This window comes from Spermophilus citellus (assembly GCF_964194105.1).
Source record: "Spermophilus citellus genome assembly, chromosome: 13".
Lineage (NCBI taxonomy): Eukaryota > Metazoa > Chordata > Mammalia > Rodentia > Sciuridae > Spermophilus > Spermophilus citellus.
The window spans coordinates 51,570,356-51,589,246 of record NC_138193.1 but is presented as its reverse complement, the minus strand read 5'-3'; positions in this window follow the sequence as shown (position 1 = coordinate 51,589,246).

Genomic DNA, 18,891 nt, shown 5'->3' with positions numbered 1-18,891 from the left:
TCAATGTGAAATTTTGGTGAACATAATTCAGTGAAGGATTAATATTCCTGAGAATTGAGGGTAGAGGATTCTCCAACCCCTCAGATAAGAAAAGTCTTCTGGATAGACAAGAAAATCCTTCTCAGTAGAAAAGTGTTGGACTTCTTTGAGTCAAGTCCTGAGTAAATTTATTAGGTCTCCAAGACAGGAAGATAAAAATCAAACAAAAAGGAGTTACCATTGAAGGAGATGTGCTTTGCTAGCTTCTAGTGGCAGCAAGAACAGTGTAGTTCCAGTGGCCAAGGTCACCCTGGTTGCCTTCTTCAGGGGGCATCAGGGGTAGCGGCAGAGGCAGAGTGGGTTCTGAAAACAGAAATACATAAGCATCTTCGAATGATGTTCATGCTGCAGATTTTTTTTTTTTCAATCCTGGCAACTATGAAATTTTTTTTAGGGAGTTTTGCTTACAAATTCCGCTGACAATGAAGTTCTGTAGGAAAGAAAGTTTAGTGGAACTTATTAGGTAAGTTAGTGGGAGTCTGTTTAGTACATCTCCTTGTCTTGGACAATGGACTACCCAAAGAAATGGAGTGAGCAAAGAACCAGTAGGTGATATCATTTAACTCTCCCCAAAGGGTTTTTCTTAGCTTCTTCTTTTTAATCCTGACCACCTTAATAATTTGCCAGCAGTGACATTTGTGTACCCTCTCCCTCAAACTCATTTGTTGAAGCCTTAATCTCTAATGTGGCTGTATTTGGTGAAAATTTCTTGACAGAAGTAACTAAGGTTAAATGGGTCATGAAGGTAAGGCCCTGATCCTAGGAGACTGGTACCCTTATAAAAAGAGTTAATGGAGAGTTCTCTTTGTCTTTCTCTCTCTTTTTGTCTGAGCGTGCACAAGGAAAAGGACATGAGAAGACACGACAAGAAGGCAGCCCTCTACAAACCAGGAAAAGTCCTCCCCTGAAACCAAATTGGTTGACACTTCAAGTTTGGACTTCCCAGCCCCCAAAATTGTGAGTAATAAATTTCTGTTGTTTAAGCCACCCAGTGTGTAGTATTTTGGTATAGCAAATCAAATGAACTAATGCAATTAATTTAAGTTATGTCTTCCCCATTAGAAGGCAGAAACCATGCATCTCTATTTCCCCAAACATCACCATGCCTGGCATAGTAGCTCTCATATGGCAGGCACTCAATATTTATTGAATGAACCAATGATTAGAAATCAATGGGGGCATGGTAAGTATTATTATGCTTATTTTAATGTGGAGAAAATTGACAGCTATGAAAAGATACTTAATACTCACAATCTTGGGACACAAATGCATTTCCTAAACTAAAATTAATTGAAAGTGGACCAGGGCCATATAACATCCTCATACACAAAACACATTAAGACTTGTTTTAGTTGCTGAGGGAGGAGGGTTGTATTATCCTCTGCTGTCTAGTGTTCTCTCTCTAATCAGGATCAGGGATTTGCCAACCCACATCTGGTTCCTCATAATCAATGCTCTCAGAGTCAGCAGATAGATATAAAGCTAGAGGAATTTTTTGTTGTTGTTGTTAAAGGCAAGGTGAGGTACATCAGAGGATGAGTATTTGGCATCTCTGAGAGACCTCACAGGGTGGCACCACTTCTGTCCAGGGCCCTGCAGGTTTAAGAACTGGATCTGTCAGCAGACTGAGTGCAGATCCATCTCTCAGCTTTAATTAATTAAGCATGAAGAGCTGATGCATGAAACCAGCATGTCAATTTATTGATTCACAAGAGGACTGGAACTGCCTCTGTGTCTGGAATGCTTGTCTCTTCTCACATCATCTTCCACTGAAGACAGACCTCTAAGGAAGGTAAATATCAGAAAGTTGCTCAGTGAGCACAAAATCCAGATGAAGGGAACTGGATGGCTCAAATGTTTAATGGCAGTGAACTGCCATTTTTACTTTAAGAATAGTCTTTCTAATGGCAAAAATAATTCAAAACCATTGTCTGAGGCTCTGTCTGCAGAGGGCACTTCTTCAATAGGTATTTTCCTCACAGTGACAGAAGCTGACTAACATACCATCTTTTACAAATAAGTACCTGAAAATCATCTCATATAACTCACATATGACACTGGTTCTGAACTCAAAGTATTTGTGGGTTTGTACCAGCCAGCTTTATGCAGCCCATAAGGGCTTCAACTATTTTAAGAATGGAATGGTCATCAAAACTTTCCAGGGCTGGGGCTGTGGCTCAGCAGTAGAGTGGTTGCCTTGCACTGTGTGAGGCATTGGGTTCCATCCTCAGCACTACATAAAAATAAATAAACAAAATAAAGGTAAAATAGGTAATTTTTTTTATATCAACATACATATTTTTAATAGAATAACTTCTCCAAAACAAAGATTAAATGAGTGGATTTTTTAAAACAATTTTGCAAGTCTCTTGAACATTTGGCTTAATAGAATATAGTAGATTCTCACGTCTGCATTGTATTCAGTCTGTTACCATATCACACACCATATAACCTCTGGAAAACTCTACCTCATACCTTTGAGAGAATGAGAGAACAAGGCAATAACATCTTATACTAGCTTCCTAGGGGTGCCACAATGAAATACCATGAACCAGGTGGCTTAGAACAGATCCTTATTCTCTCATCATGGAGGAGGCCAGAGGTTCAAATCAAGATGTCAGCATGATTGGGTTCTTCTGTAGGCTCTGATAGAGAATCTGTTCTATGCCTCTCTCCTAACTCTTGGTGTTTGTCAGCCATCCTTGGCTTGTAGCTTCATCACTCCATTCTTTCTGTCTTTTTTTCCCCCAAATTTAACTGGATATCCTGTGTTTTTATTTTTTTAAATTTGTTTTAATTAGTTACACATGACAGTACAATGATCTTGACATATACAATTGAATCAGATGGAATATAATTTCTCATTTTTCTGAGTGTACAGGCTGCAGAATTACATTGGTCATGCAGTCACATATATACCCACAGCAATAATAATGTCTATTTTACTCTGCTGTCCTTCCATTCCACCCTCCCCTTCCCCTCCCCTCCCCTCCCCTCCCATCACTTCTCTCTACCCAATCTAATGTGACACATTTCTTTTTTTCCCCTCACATCGTCATACCTGTATTCTGTAAATTTATATTAAAAACAAACAAAAACCTCTCCACATTCTCCAGAGTTGCTTGCATGAAACAGATGGGAATATTTATACACAAATTTTACAAAAGCAAAAGACAAAGTCATTGGCTTAGAGTAAGAATTTCTGAGTTTTTTGTTTTTATTATTATTTAGGTATTTATTTATTCTAATTAGTTACATGACAGCAGAATGCATTTTGATTCACAGTACACAAATGGAATACAACTTTTTATTTCTCTGTACACAAAGTAGAGTCACACCATTTATGTCTTCATACATGTACCTAGGGTAATGATGTTCATCCCATTCCACCATTTTTCCTACCCCTGTGCCCCCTCCCTTTTTCTTCCTCCTCTTTGCCCTATCCAAAGTTCCTCCATTCCTCCCATGCTTTCCCCCACCCCCATTATGGATCAACATTCACTTATCAGAGAAAACATTTGGTCTTTGTTTTTTTGGGATTGGCTTACTTCACTTAGCATAATATTCTTCAACACCATCCATTTACCTTCAAATGCCATGATTTTATTCTCTTTTAATGCTGAGTAATATTCCATTGTGTATATATACTACAATTTCTTTATCCATTCATCTATTGAAGGGCATTTAGGTTGGTTTCACAATTTAGCTATTGTGAATTGAGCTGCTATAAACATCGATGTGGCTGTGACCCTATAGTATGTTGTTTTTAAGTCCTTTGGGTATAAACTGAGGAGTGGGATAGCTGGGTCAAATGGTGATTCCGTTGAAAGTTTTCTGAGGAATCTCCATACTGCTTTCCAGATTGGTTGCACCAATTTGCAGTCCCACCAGTAATGTAAGAGCCCCCCACATCCTCACCAAAATTTATTGTTGCTTGAATTCTTGATAAATGACATTGACTGGAGTGAGATGAAATCTTAGAGCGGTTTTGATTTGCATTTCTCTAATTGCTAGGGATGTTGAACATTTTTTCATATATTTGTTGATCAATTGTATATCACCTTCTGAGAAGGATCTGTTTAGTTCCTTAGCCCATTTATTGTTTGGGTTATTTATTTTTTCAGTGTTAAGTTTTTTGAGTTCTTTATATTCCTGGGGATTAGTGCTCTATCTGATGTGCATGTGGTAAAAATTTGCTCCCATTCTGTATGCTCTCTCTTTACCTCACTGATTGTTTCTTTTTAGTTTGAATCCATCACATTTATCAGCTTTTTATTTTATTTCTTATGCTTTAGGAGTCTTGTTAAGAAAACCAGGGCCTAATCCAACATGATGAAGATTTGGTCCTACTTTTTCTTCTATTAGGCGCAGAGTATCTGCTCTAATTCCTAGGTCCTTGATCCACTTTGAGTTGAATTTTGTGCATGGTGAGAGATAGGGGCTTAATTTAATTTTGCTGCATATTGATTTCCAGTTTTCCCAGCACCATTTTTTGAAGAGGCTGTCTTTTCTCCAATATATGCTTTTGGAGCCTTTGTCTAGTATGAGATAACTGTATTTATGTGGGTTTGTCTCTATGTCTTCTATTCTGTACCATTGGTCTACCAGTCTATTTTGGTGCCAATACCATGCCATTTTTGTTACTGTTGCTCTTTAGTATAGTTCAAGGTCTGGTGTTGTGATGTCACCTGCTTCACTCTTCTTGCTAAGGATTGCTTTGGCTATTTTGAGTCTTTTATTTTTCCAGATGAATTTCATGATTGTCTTTTCTATTTCCATGAGGAACGTCATTGGAATTTTGATTGGGATTGCATTAAATCTGTATAGTGTTTTTGGTAGTATTGTCATTTTGACAATATCAATTCTGCCTATCCAAGAACAAGGGAGAGCTTTTCATCTTCTAAGTTCTTCTTTAATTTCTTTCTTTAGCCTTCTGTAGTTTTCATTATAGAGGTCTTTTACCTCTTTTGTAAAGTTGAGAATCTCTGAGTTTTAAAATTGGACCAGTCACTGAAAAGATGTGTGAGGTTTCATTTGTTCAGTTATTTAATGACAATACTGAGTAGCTGCCAGAGGCCAGGGGCTGGTCTAGGCACCTGGCAGATAAACAACCAAGTGAGACATGGATCCTCAGTGAGAAGCCAATGGGGAGGGAAATAGAAAAGAAAACAGGAACTGCAAATGATTATAACACAATGTAAACCCAACAGAACACACACTGTATCATTCTGTTTATATAAAGTAAATTCTTAGTGGTAGAGTCAAGGTAGGGGTTTATGTGGAAGAAGAGAGACTGTGAGATAGGTTTTCTGAGGCTTCCTAAGACTTCTTGATATGTGTGTGTTCCTTACACAGGTGTGATCCATTTGTGATAATTTATTGAGGTCTCAAAAAATAAGTGTACAAAAATATAATTTATGTTCTTTGTTATATGTGTTATGCTCGAATTCGGGACCCCCCAAAACCACCAGAGACCCAAGATCGATGTAAGCAGCAAAGAGGTGTTTATTGCAAGCTAGCTCGGTCCTCCGCACACACACACAACAACTGGTGACGCTGAGAGGCCCCGAGCCCAGGGTTTGCAGCATTTTTATACATTCTTTGGAGAGGGCAGGGACTTCACATACATCATAGCCTCTTTTAGCAAATCATCACACACCGCGGGGAAAATCAAATAACAACTCTAAAACATGATTAGCACATTCACTGGCGGGAACAAGTTGGGTAGGAGTGATTGGTCAGTACAAAAAGGGTATTCATTTGAACTGATTGGTTTGAGCCAAGAGAGGTGTATGTGCTGAACTACATGGTTTCCCAACTTGTTATCAACCACCATAAACCACTGGGAGGGTCATCTGGCATCCCAGGTATTTCCCTGTCTCATGCTGATTGGTGGCTGCTAGGGGGTTGCTATGGGTCCCCACCTAGCCTGACTGAGTCAGGGACACCTGGCGCAGCAGATCTCTCCTATTATTTGTAGATAAACAACTTAGCAGGGTGGGAATGTGCCTAGGAGTGCTCTGTGGGTTTTTCCAAGGACAAAGGTCATGTCCCTTCCTTGGACAGGCTTTGCTCTGAGGTAGAGGCTGGTTTTTCAATATGCATGCTATTCTTCAATTAAACCTTTTTAAAATAAGAACAGTCATGAAGAGTATTATTTGTACAGGCAGGAAATTAAACCGATTATGTATGATAAAGTACTATTTAATTAAAATATATATAATATAATCCATTATGCACGGCATTCTATAAGACAACTCAGTTATGTCCAGAAAACCTCATTAATTTGATAAATAATTCATTCATATCACAATTTTTCTGCATATCTTCTCACTGATATTAAAATGTTACACTTAAGTTTTTTATGTATGATGAATGACTAAAGAATAATTGAGTTCTGAATCAATCATGCCAACCAATCAGTAAGCATTTATTGAACAACTACTTTGAAATCATCTGTTGGGTGCTGTGGGAGCACACACAAAAAATAGAGCAGCATCTCTGCCTCAAGGAACTTCATTATTTTGAGGAAGACTTGAGTGGGAATACACACAGCAACCAAGGTACAGTCTAAGACTGCTAGGATTTCTGGAAAAAGAAACAGAATTGAAAGTAACTTGCCTAGAAAAAGGCTGTGGAGGAGCTGGAGGGAAGAGCAAAGAGTAACTTCTATTCCTGCCCACCAATATTGATTTATGTGTATACTTCTTTGATTGCCCTTATCAAAGTCTGAATGTCTTTAAAATGCAAGACAGTGGGGCAGATCAGCAGGGGACATTTCTTGTCATATAGGATAAGAATTTAAGCAGGTGCCACAGGTGAAGTGATGGGTGGGTAGGTGAAGGTCAGGTGGAATGTTGTGACCAGCAGTGATAAGCCATGCAGGAGCCAGGGCTGAAATGTTAGAAGTAGTTGTTAAGCAGTGAAAAACCAGCCTCTACCTCAGAGCAAAGCCTGTCCAAGGAAGGGACATGACCTCAGTCCTTGGAAAAACCCACAGAGCACTCCTAAGCACATTCCCACCCTGCTAAGTTGTTTATCTACAAATAATAGGAGAGATCTGCTGCGCCAGGTGTCCCTGACTCAGTCAGGCTAGGTGGGGACCCATAGCAACCCCCTAGCAGCCACCAATCAGCATGAGACAGGGAAATACCTGGGATGCCAGATGACCCTCCCAGTGGTTTATGGTGGTTGATAACAAGTTGGGAAACCATGTAGTTCAGCACGTACACCCCTCTTAGCTCAAACCAATCAGTTCAAATGAATACCCCTTTTGTACTGACCAATCACTCCTACCCAACTTGTTCCCGCCAGTGAATGTGCTAATCATGTTTTAGAGTTGTTATTTGATTTTCCCCGCGGTGTGTGATGATTTGCTAAAAGAGGCTATGATGTATGTGAAGTCCCTGTCCTCTCCAAAGAATGTATAAAAATGCTGCAAACCCTGGGCTCGGGGCCTCTCAGCGTCACCAGTTGTTGTGTGTGTGTGCAGAGGACTGAGCTAGCTTGCAATAAACACCTCTTTGCTGCTTACATCGATCTTGGGTCTCTGGTGGTCTTTGGGGGTCCCGAATTCGAGCATAACAGCAGTTCTACCAGAACCTAAAGCAAAGTCAAAACAAGAAGCGAATTTAGCTATTGAGGTTCACTCAAGACCAAGATCAGAGTCAACCATCAAGGTTAACTCTCAGGGACGCCAATGTCTCCTAAAAGGAAAATTTTCCTAATACAGTATAGTCTAAGACTGCTAGGAAAATTTTCCTAATGCTAACTATAGGGTTTGCTAGGTAAAGTCTAGTACTTCTGTGCCAGGAGCTCTTCCTTCTTCTCCAGCTCCATTCATGGGCCACGTCTCTGTTTGGTGCTGTGGCCTTCACACGTGTACAGCTTTATTGACTCCATTGACTCTCTTTCCCCCATAAGATACCAGGACCCACAGAATCTTTCCTCTCACCTGAAATTTGGGTTTTGGGCTGAGAGTTGGGACAGGACTTTGACACTCAAAGTGTTTTTATAGACTATTTTGATAGAGGTGGTGTTTATGATGTGGGAAAAATTGGGGCCAATTTTTCTTAAAACGTTAGTCATTTTGAATTTTCCCACTTCTATGGGGTCATCTTTAAAGGAATTTTAAAAAGAAATACCATCTCTTTATAGTTATATCTTAAGAAGTTAGAACTGGAGTAAGATTAATGCTGAGAGAATTCCTATTTCAATATATTCATTAATTATAGAATTTCTACTATACTTCCAAACACCTCTCTCTCTCTCTCTCACACCCTGGCAGTTTAGAGAGCTCATAGTGACTAATCCATTCAGTATTGCCGGCTCTGTCTTAGAAAAGTGTGAGACAGTGTCTTTAAGTCTTCAGGGGTAGTAGAACTAATTTGCTTCCAAGACACTCTGTTATCTCAGGGCCCCACATCAAAGAAGTTTGTACAGATCTCTGCCTGCTGAAGTAGCTATCTCCTCATTCCTGTCTGGCAGACTCAGACGATGTTTGCCCTTAGAATGATAACTTGACATATCAACACTCTGCAGAACCTGGTCTAGTCTGGAAAGAAAGGATTTGTGTTTATGCATATTGTCTCAATGAGTATGTCTTTTGGTATGTAAATGAAGATTCACACCCCTAGTTCCTCTTTGTAAACCATTTCTTTCTTCCTCAGCAGTCTTAGAATGACAAAAAATTCCTTTATTTTTCAGATAATTTTATTATTTTTTTTAAATTATAAGAGCAATATGTTTTTATTGTAATGGAAGAAATAAGACTAAGATCAGCAGAGAAAAAGTTAATTATTCCTGTCTCCCCACAACCCTGTTTCTTCCCTCCGCGACCCCTGAAATAATCACAATTGTAAATAGCCTTGTGTAACCCTTCCTCAAGGATCTCTCTCTCCCTCCCTCTCTCAGTCCACCTCCCACCCCCATCCTCAGCTGCAGGCCTGAGCACTGCGCTTGCACTGGAGTCCAGGGGTCAGAAGTGACGGCAGGGATGGAGTCTTTATTCGGGTGATGAAATGGGAAGAAAGACTTCGCAAGAGAACAAACCACCCTTAGGTTCAGCTTCCATGAATTTCAAAGTCTTCCATTTAACTCCTTTCTAGTTTTTTAGTTCTGAGGACATATGTAAAATGTGAAAATGCAAAAACAGTGTGGAAGTGAAATCTTGTCCTGCTGCCCCGGGGAGACTGCCTACTCACTAGACTGTTTTCACCAGACTGAAGCAGGCAGGCAGTGACTCACCAGGAGTTGAGTGTTTATTAAATGCCAAGTAAAAAGAAATCTCTGTTTCCATTGCTAGAGCAATAGGGAAATAGAGAACCTGAATTTGACCAGAAGCCTGGATCTTACTGTAAGGTCGGTGCTTAGCATCTGGACAGCCATCTTAAGGGACAGTCACCATTTTAAGAAAAAATTCACTTTTCTGCCCAAGGGCCTTTCTGAGAAAGGCTCACTTCTCCCTCATAACAACCCAACCCTTTACCGCCTGCTTAGGACCAGCCGGAATCCCTGAGCCTGCCCCATAAAAGTCCCAACCCCCTAGCCTGTTTTGCCTCTCTTCATCTATGAAGAGATGTGCCTTTATTTGTCAGCTCTGACCAATAAACTCTCTCATGTATCTCTGCCTGGTCTCCATCCTTTATTTCTCGCCTGTCTCCTGGTTCCTGGCTTTCCTTTCACTTACCACTTTGTGAATTAGCTGAGCAGCCCAGAGCAGCAGGAGGGGTAGAGGCAGTACACAAGGCCATTCCACAGCGAGGCGGCCCAGGCTAAAAAAGCACAGTATTATTAATAGGCCATAGCAGGTATGTATTCTGGTTATGGAGAAACCATCCAATTTGACAATGGGTTTGTATACTGTAGGGGCTAGGTTGCAAAGCCAACTGGAGCAACTTAGTGTTTAATAGCAAAGTTTCTTAATTATGGACTAAGAGCTGCTTAAAAATATGTGGCAGCTTAAGCTGAATGGTGAGATCCTTGTCTTGTTGCCCTGATATTTTTTGTACTGCAGTGTGCTAACTTGGGGAGACTTCGCAAGAGAACAGTCCTCAGGAGCTGTCTTTACTAGCACTGGATAAAGTGGGGAAACTTCAATATAAGTAGATCAAGGGACCCACCCAGTTTGCCCTATTAGAAGATGCTGGTCTTTGTGTTCTCCACTTTTTTTTTTTTAATTGTAGTGTTGGGGATTGAAGCCAGGGCTTCACATATGTTAGGCAACTGTTCTACCACTCAGCTATATCTCCAGTCCTGCCTTCTCTAATTTTAACTATAATTAACTTTTCTTTCTTTTAGCACATTATTCATTTTTTTTGTCTTTCTAGTGTATTTAATTTATTATTTATTATTTTATTTTCCTAGTCTGATTTTTAAACCTATGATTTTTAATCTTTCATCTTTCATATTATTTATTCTTAATATCTATTCTGCTTATTAATCTCCTTTCTGCTATTTTATCTTATTGTCATTGATAGTGGTAAAATTTTGTTGTTGGCACTTTCTCTTTACTAACTTTATTTCTGCATGGAATTTTATCTAGCTCTGACCATACCAATATAAGAGGACAGAGAAAGGGTGCCACAGATAGAAGACTGTGAAGAAGGCCTTTGGCCAAATCCATAAAGAAGAAACCTTGGTTGAAGAGGAACCCAGCTCATTCACCTGCTTTTTCAAAACTGGACTTCCTTTCACTAAAATCCCTTGAATTTGTTACTTGTAGAACTTTAGGCCTAGGAAAATAATGTGTATATCTCCCAATGACCTAGCTGAACTACTGGAACTTTCTGCAGCATCTTGCCTCATAGTTGGGTGGGGAGGAGTGGGAGGTAAAGAGGGAGTTTGGTGGGACTGGTACAGTCATATCCGGCAATTAGGGGAGGAAATCGTGTTTGTAGTCCTTGAGCTAATGGTATAGCAAAGCTGTGAATTTGTTCATGATTAAAGCTGGCAAGAGAGTTCTTGCTCAAGTCAATGAAACAGTGAAGGCCAGAGGGAAGAGCCAGCACAGAGAGTTGTGGAGTCTTGCACTGCTGCACATGGTATGATGAACATGATTCTGCTGAGGCTGCTGGGTAATCCTTGTTGTCTCTGCCCTGGGCAAGGGTTTCCTCTGAAGGGTAAGATCAACCCTTGCATCAGCCTTTGAGGAAGTCAGGTGCTGTTGTGGGAAAAAGGATGGGAAATTGTCCCCAGGACAGTAGCAGAGGAAGCTGGGTGAGAGGTTTGACTTGGGGTCAGGCAGGAAGACAGCCAGGAAGTGGCTTTAAGCTGCAGATGGATGAATAGGATTCTGTAAATCAGATTATCAGACTTTATCACAGGCCCTGTTGTTGGCTTCCCCCAGATGCTCCCAAGGCCTTGGTAATATACTACTTAAATGTCTTGGTTGTGACCCAGTTGTGTCATTGAAGTCTAGGTCTATAGATATATTTTTGAGGGAGTGAATGTTCCATGATAATTTTCAAGTTTTAGGGTTTTGCTTTGAAGACAATCTGAACGATATATATATATATATATATATATATATATATATATATATATATATATATAAAGTGTTCCACCACATTATTTCAGTGCTTACAGCTGAGTTTGGTGCCTACTGAAGAACAAATAACATCATGGCATGTGTGCCGTGGGAATACAGATTTTGCAGGAAGTTTGAACAGAGAAAGGTGGTGGAAAAATTGATCTGTTTCCTGGCCTAAAGGTGGTACAGGCATCCTCAATTCAAATTCTCTGTTATAGCTGTGGAATTTCATGTCAGGAGCATAGTTATTAGGAAGTGTACCAACTTGAACTATTGCTAATTAGCGAGAAAGGAACAAGAAAGTAATTTTAAAGTAATTTCTATTCAATAGTATTTATAATCTTAATCTTTAGTTTTGTTTTTCATCATTATGCACTTGCTACATGGATGTGGTTTGTGTGTGTTATCCCAAAAGGTCATGTGTCCGAGCCTTGATCTCCAGGGTGCTGGTCACAGGAAATGGTATGAACTTTTAAGAGGTGGAGCCTGGTGGAAAGTCAGTGGAGGTAAGCCCTTAGAAGGGATTGAGGTATTTCTTGTGGGGCTCTGGTGAGTTCCCTCTAGAGGGTTGTTATGAAAGCCCAAGCCTGGCCCCACTTAGCCTCTCTGGCTTCCTGTTTGACACTGTGATTTCTCCATCTTGTACATAGTTCCACCATTGCCATCTGCCATGAGGTGATAGGGCCAAGGGGGTTCCCTCACCAGAGCCTTCTCTATCCTATTTGGACTTTCAATATACTAAAACTGTGAGACTCAACAAACCTCTTTTTTATTTAAAAAAATAAAGTTTACTTATCTCAGGTATTTTGTTATAGTAATGAATAATATAGTACTTATTGGAAATGTTTATTTTATTTTATTAAGGAAGCTGATTGTTTCCTTAGGTCTTATAGAATATCTGGGTTCTAAGAAATTCAGGGGAGAGTTTTAAGTGTCAAAGAACTGAATAAAAAGAATAGTCATATAAGTGCAGAAAACTAGAAATTTGGGTTCATGGAGATGAAATGAAACTTATATGTGTCTGGAACAAATCTTTGTGTGGGGGTGATGGTGAGGGGATTAAGAAATTTGCCTACTCTTGTTTGTGAGCTGGTGATGGGGTGTCTGCTGAATAGCATCACCCATTCCCCAGACATCTTTCTCGAGAGAGCTTGGCTTGGGGTTTTTCCCGGTTGTCTCAGGTATAAATCTAGGTATATTTTGAGTTTTTATTTTGGAGGTTGGGGAAAAGTTCCCATGAATGCACTTTAGAACAGTTACTTTCCATTATAATCAAGTGTTGGAGTGACCACAGGGCTAGTGGGAGGCCACTCTCCTTCCATCACATTTCACCATTTATTTCAGTTCTATGTCTTGGTTGTTAAGGCATGTACACATGGCATGGAGAACTGGGCCTTGGTCAGAGCTAGGGAAGTAGTAAAGACAAGGTGAATACATATAGAGAGATGTCACAGAAGAGAGAATATCAGGATTAATGGTACTTGTGACCTTATGGGACCTTGGATAGCCACTTTCCAATTTTCTGAATGGGTAGAATGCTACATTTAAGTATAAAAGAATACCTGCTCTCTCCAGTGCTTGACACTGATAAATATTAGTCTTGGTGTGCCAGAGTGTGACTGGCTGATACTATGAATTGCCTAAAATTCCTCCTTGTACTGGTCAGCTGTTGGTGGGTAGCTCCCTCATGAAGGTAACAAACTACAAGTTCTATGGAGTGAACTCTTCTGAATGCAGTTTCAGAGTGGTAGGGCAGGTCTGTTATCTGCTCAATGGGCAGCATCAGTAGTCCTGGTCTAGGACCTATTCAAAGCATTCTCTCTGACCCTGATGGGTAGATGACAAGTGAATTGGAAAATGAGGAGTCTTTGAATAATACCTTCCAGAATAATAATATAAATTGGGATCTGGGGTTTGCCCATTCTATATTCTTATGACAACCTGGGGTTTTCTTTTGTCATATATAATAGTTTGTAATGACACACTTCTGTACTTATTTGATTAATATCTACCATATGTGTTATATTTTAAGATATAAAAAGGCAGGGATTGTATCTACTTTTACTTACTGATGGATCCTCAATGGTTAGCATATTGCCTGAAAGAGTGGGTTTCTTGGTTATGTGTTAATTATCTGTTGCTGCATGACAATTGTCCCCAGGCTTAGTAGCTTAAAACAATCAACATGTATGTATCATCTTACAGTTTCTATGAGTTCACAATTTGAGAGTAGCCTAACTGGGTAGTTCTGGCTCAGGGTCTCTCATGATATTGCAGTAAAGATCTTAGTCTTTCCTAATACAGTCATCTTAGTCAGCAAGGGTTGGAGGATACATTTCTAAGACAGCTCATTCTCATGGTTGTTATCTGAAAGGTTCAGTTCCCTTGCTGTTTACCTATAGGAGGCTTCAATTTTTTCACACATATGTCTCCATAGTGCTATTTGAGTGTCCTTAATATGGCAGCTAATTTCTCCTACAGTGAGTGATAGAAGAGGAAGGGAGGAAAGGAGGGAAGAAGGACAGGGGGGAGGCGAGGAGAGAAAGGAATCAGTAATCAGAGGCGAGGAGAGAAAGGAATCACTTTTTAAATAATAGTTTTTAAAATTTTGAAATAGAATTCACATATCAAAACATTCATTCTTTTTTTTCTTTTTTTTATTGGTTGTTCACAACATTACAAAGCTCTTGACATATCATATTTCATACATTAGATTGAAGTGGGTTATGAACCCCCAATTTTACCCCAAATGCAGATTGCAGAATCACGTCGGTTACACAACCACAATTTTACATAATGCCCTATTAGTAATTGTTGTATTCTGCTACCTTTCCTATCCCCTACTATCCCCCCTCCCCTCCCCTCCCATCTTCTCTCTCTACCCCATCTACTGTAATTCATTTCTCTCCTTGTTAAAACATTCATTCTTTTAAAGTGTAAACTCAGTGGCCTTTAGTATATTTACAAGGTTGTGCAATAATTACCACTAATTTGTGCATATTTTCATTATCCCCCAAAAGAAACTCCATGTCCACTGACAGTCATTTCTCATTTTTCCCTCCCCACAGCACCTGACAACCACCAATTTACTTTTTGTCTTAATGAGTTTGCCTATGTGATATGTGGTCTTCTGTGTTTGGCTTCTTTCACTTAGCATGTTCTCAAGGTTCATCATTTTGCAACTTGTATCAGTGCTTCATTCCTTTTTATGGCCTAACAATATTATGTTGTATGGATAGATCACACTTGGTTCATCTGTTCATAAGTTGATGGACAGTTGGGTTGTTTCTACTTTTGTACATTATAAAGAATGTTGCTAAGAATATTTGTGTACAAGTTTTTACTCAGACATATGTTTTCAGTTTTCTTGGGCATATACCTAGGGGTGGAATTGATGGGTCATATGGTAACTCTGTTAAACTTTTAAAGGAACTGCCCATCTATTTTCCAAAGTAGCTGCACTGTTTACATTTTAACCAGAAATATGCGAGAGTTCCAATTTCTCCATATACTCACCAATAGTTTTTGTCTCTCTCTCTCTCTCTCTCTCTCTCTCTCTCTCTCTCTCTCTCTCTCTCTCTCTCTCTTTATTGCTGTTATAGCCATCTTAGTGAGAAGTGGTATTTCATTGTGGTTTTTGACTTGAATTTTCCTTTTCTAATTAATAATGATATTCAGCATCTTTTAATATGCTTATTGGCCATTTGTATATCTTCTTTGGAGAAATGTCTATACAAATCCTGTGCCCATTCTTAAATTGGGTTGTCTTTCTATTATTATATTAGCTGTTTATTTTTAACCAGTATCCTATTCTAGGTACAAGTCCTTTATCAAATATATGATTTTTCAAATATTTTGTCTTTTCATCTTTTCAATAGAATCACTGAAGCACAAATTTAAAAATGTTGATGAAGTCCAATTTATCTGGTTTTTCTTGTTTCTCATGCTTTTGATGCTTTTGTCTAAGGGTTCTTTGCCAAATACAAAGTCATAAAATTTATACCCATGTTTTCTTCTGAGAATTTTATAGTTGTGGTCTTCTCTTCAGGTCTTTGATTCATTTTGAGTTAATTTTTGTATATGGTGTAGGGTAAGGACCCAACTTCATTCTTTTGCATTTGGTTATTCAGCTGCACTAACGCAATTTGTTGAAAAGATTATGCATTGCTCATCGAATTGTCTTGGTGCCCTTGTTGAAAGTCAATCATCATAAATGTGTAAGTTTATTTCTGGGCTTTCATTTTCATTCCATTCATCTATACACTTGTCCTTAATCCAATACTGCCCAGTCTTTATTACTCTAGCTTTGTAGTGAGTTTTGAAATTGACATGTGTGAATCCTCTGACTTTGTTCTTCCTCTTCAAAATTGTTTTGGCTTTTCTAGTTTTCTTGCATTTACATATGGATTTTAGGATCAGATTGGCAATTTCTGTGAAAACAGCAAGATGGGATTCTGATAGAGATCGTACTGAATCTTAGGTCAATTTATACAGTATTGTCTTCCAATTCATGAACATAGGGTATCTTCCAAGTTATTTGATGTTCTTTAAATTCCTCCAATGATCTTTTATAGTGTGCAGATTTTGCACTTGATTGGTTAAATTCATTTTTAATATTTTTTTTGTTTGATGTGATTATAAATAGAATTATTTTCTTAAAATTTGGACTGTTCATTTCTGTTGTTTAAAAATACAATTGATTTTTCATATTGATCCTGAATCTTGCAACCTTGCTGAACTCATATATTAGCTCTTGTAGTCTTCTTGTACACTATGCCTTTTATGATCTAATCTTGAAGGGCATACAGGTCACTTTTCCATATTATCTATTATTAAAAGTTAGTCATGGAGTCCAGAATACACTTGAGGGGAGGGATTTCAGACTCCACTTTTTGAAATAGGATTGTCAAAGAATTTATGGACATAATTTGAAACTATCACAATAGTGTACTAATGATTGATTGCCTGATACAAAATTGCTACCCAGCCCTTACTCCTAATGTCTGTCTGAGTTCCATTTGGTCCTAGTCCTCTACTCTAGAGGACAGGAACTAGTAAAGGGGTGAATTTCAAAGTTCTCTTTGAGAATGCTGCATTTGTGTATAGTAGAGGTGGATGGCTTCTTACTACAGATTGAATCAGAAGAAAGATTTTGAATAAGATTTTGAAAGATTTGAACCAGGTGTCGTGCCCTTATAGAAAAGTATTAAATTGTATCAGCATGACCAATAAATCCAACTTCTAAAAATAATGTTAGTGGGAAGTCAGGCCTGATTCACAGTAGGAATAAATTTACTGCTTATTTATAGTTTTTCTCCTTTCTCTCTCCTTCCCTGGAAAACTTTCTCCTTCTCTCCTTTCTCTCTTTCTGAAAAGAACTTATAATGTTTAATGAATCCTACCTCTATTTGATCACTAGCACAGAGGCTGTCCCATATCCTTGAACTTCTCCTTAGGTCTTCTGTTTAAGAACCTTCACAATTACTGGATGCTTCATGAGATTTCTTCTCACTTTGTGGTAGACTGGCTGCATCCATCAAAGATGGCGACTATTGTTTCAGCAGCATTGACTCTTGTCTGCTTCACCAAGGATCTACAGTATGTTGACAGAGAAATTCTGGTTCTTTTTCAGGAGGTAAAACTTCATGCTGCTCTTCCAAGTGACCAGAGTGTTCTTTGTGGTCTTGTAATGATGCATGCCACCAGCATTCTCTCAGCTTCTTAGGAGCTTCCAGTGCTGGGCAAAGTGATCATAGCTGTGGTTCACAAATCCCTGAATTTCATGGCCTTAGTCTACATGTCATGACCCATGATGGGGTGAAAGAGCTTGGATAGGTATTCTACAAGAACAATTTCAAAGTTAAATTTGTTCAAAAATAATCATAATAAGCCTCATGGAATTAAGCTTAACATAAAAGTGTTTCTAATTATAAACACTGGTGGGATAATAAATGATACTTAACACTGTTTATGTGGTAAGTATTTCTATATAACAGTTTAATTCATAACTGAAACATCACACAACTTGACATTTACTACTTCCTTAATTCTTATACTCTCTTTTGAACACTTCTTAAATACTACATATACTTCACAATAATTCTATTATTTCTCGAGAATAAGAAAATCCAATCTTCTTGACCACTGAACTAAAAAGGAATTTTTTTGGAAGTGATTTAAGATAGTGTTTGGCTCTTCATGATTGCTACTCCTGGTTGCTCATAAACTTTTCCAAAAACCACCAGATTCCACAGATGAGAGTGTGGGGCAAATTCAAGGAGACTAAACAAACAAAGAAAATGGCCCAAAGGTGTCATTACAAGCATCTATCTTATTTTCTGTTTTTTAAGTTATAAAAGATATTTTTCTTTCTTTCATGCTTTTACCTTTCCCCTCCATCAAAGTAAACAAAATAAGTAAGAAAATGCTAAATTAATTGTTCAAGGGGGTGATTCTAAGGATTGAGGGAAGGACAGAACCCATTATAGGAATTACTAGAGGCTCTTGGTAGGCATTTTCAAATAACAATTCTAACAGGCTTTTTTTTTTTAGGAGACATCAAGTCCAGGTGAGTCACTGTTAATGACTCATTCACCCAGTAAATATGTATTGAGCACCTACTAAGTGCCAGATACTGTACCAGACTGAAGACTCAATGAGCAAAATCAGACGGGAACACCTTCTTTCTTTATAATTTTTTAGTTGTAGTTGGACACAAAGGTATTGTACTTTTATTTTTTAATTTATTTTTATGTGGTGCTGAGGATCAAACCCAGGGCCTCAACATGTGCTAGGCTAGTTCTCTACCACTGAGCCACAACCCCAGCCCCCAGGAACACCTTCTTTATGGAGGTTTTGATTTGGAGGTGAAGGAAGAGGAGACAAACATTGATCTAATAATCACACAGGGAAATGTAGGATTATAACTGTGATCAGTTCTAAGAAGGACAGAGCCCAGTAGTATGAGGAATGTAACCTCACCTGTGGAAGGGTGGGTGGGTGGTGGAAAGCCTCCACAAAGAGACAGGATGAATTTGCAGGAAAGTGAGAAAAACTTTCCCGGAAAAATAGGATGTGGTTCAGGTGCAGAGAGGATAGGGAAGTTGTATGAAATAGAGCTGGAGAGATTGGAAGGAGCCCATTGTGGAAAGCCTTCTAGACAATATATTATTTCAGTCAAAGGTGGGGTGAAAAGGTCAGAAATCATTGCCTAAGTAATTTAAAACGCTGAATTAAAAGTAAACTTTTCCTTTGTATCTTTATTTTCTCCCTTTTCTTTTTCTTAAATGTGAACTGAAGAGAATTCAGAACTTTTTTTTTTT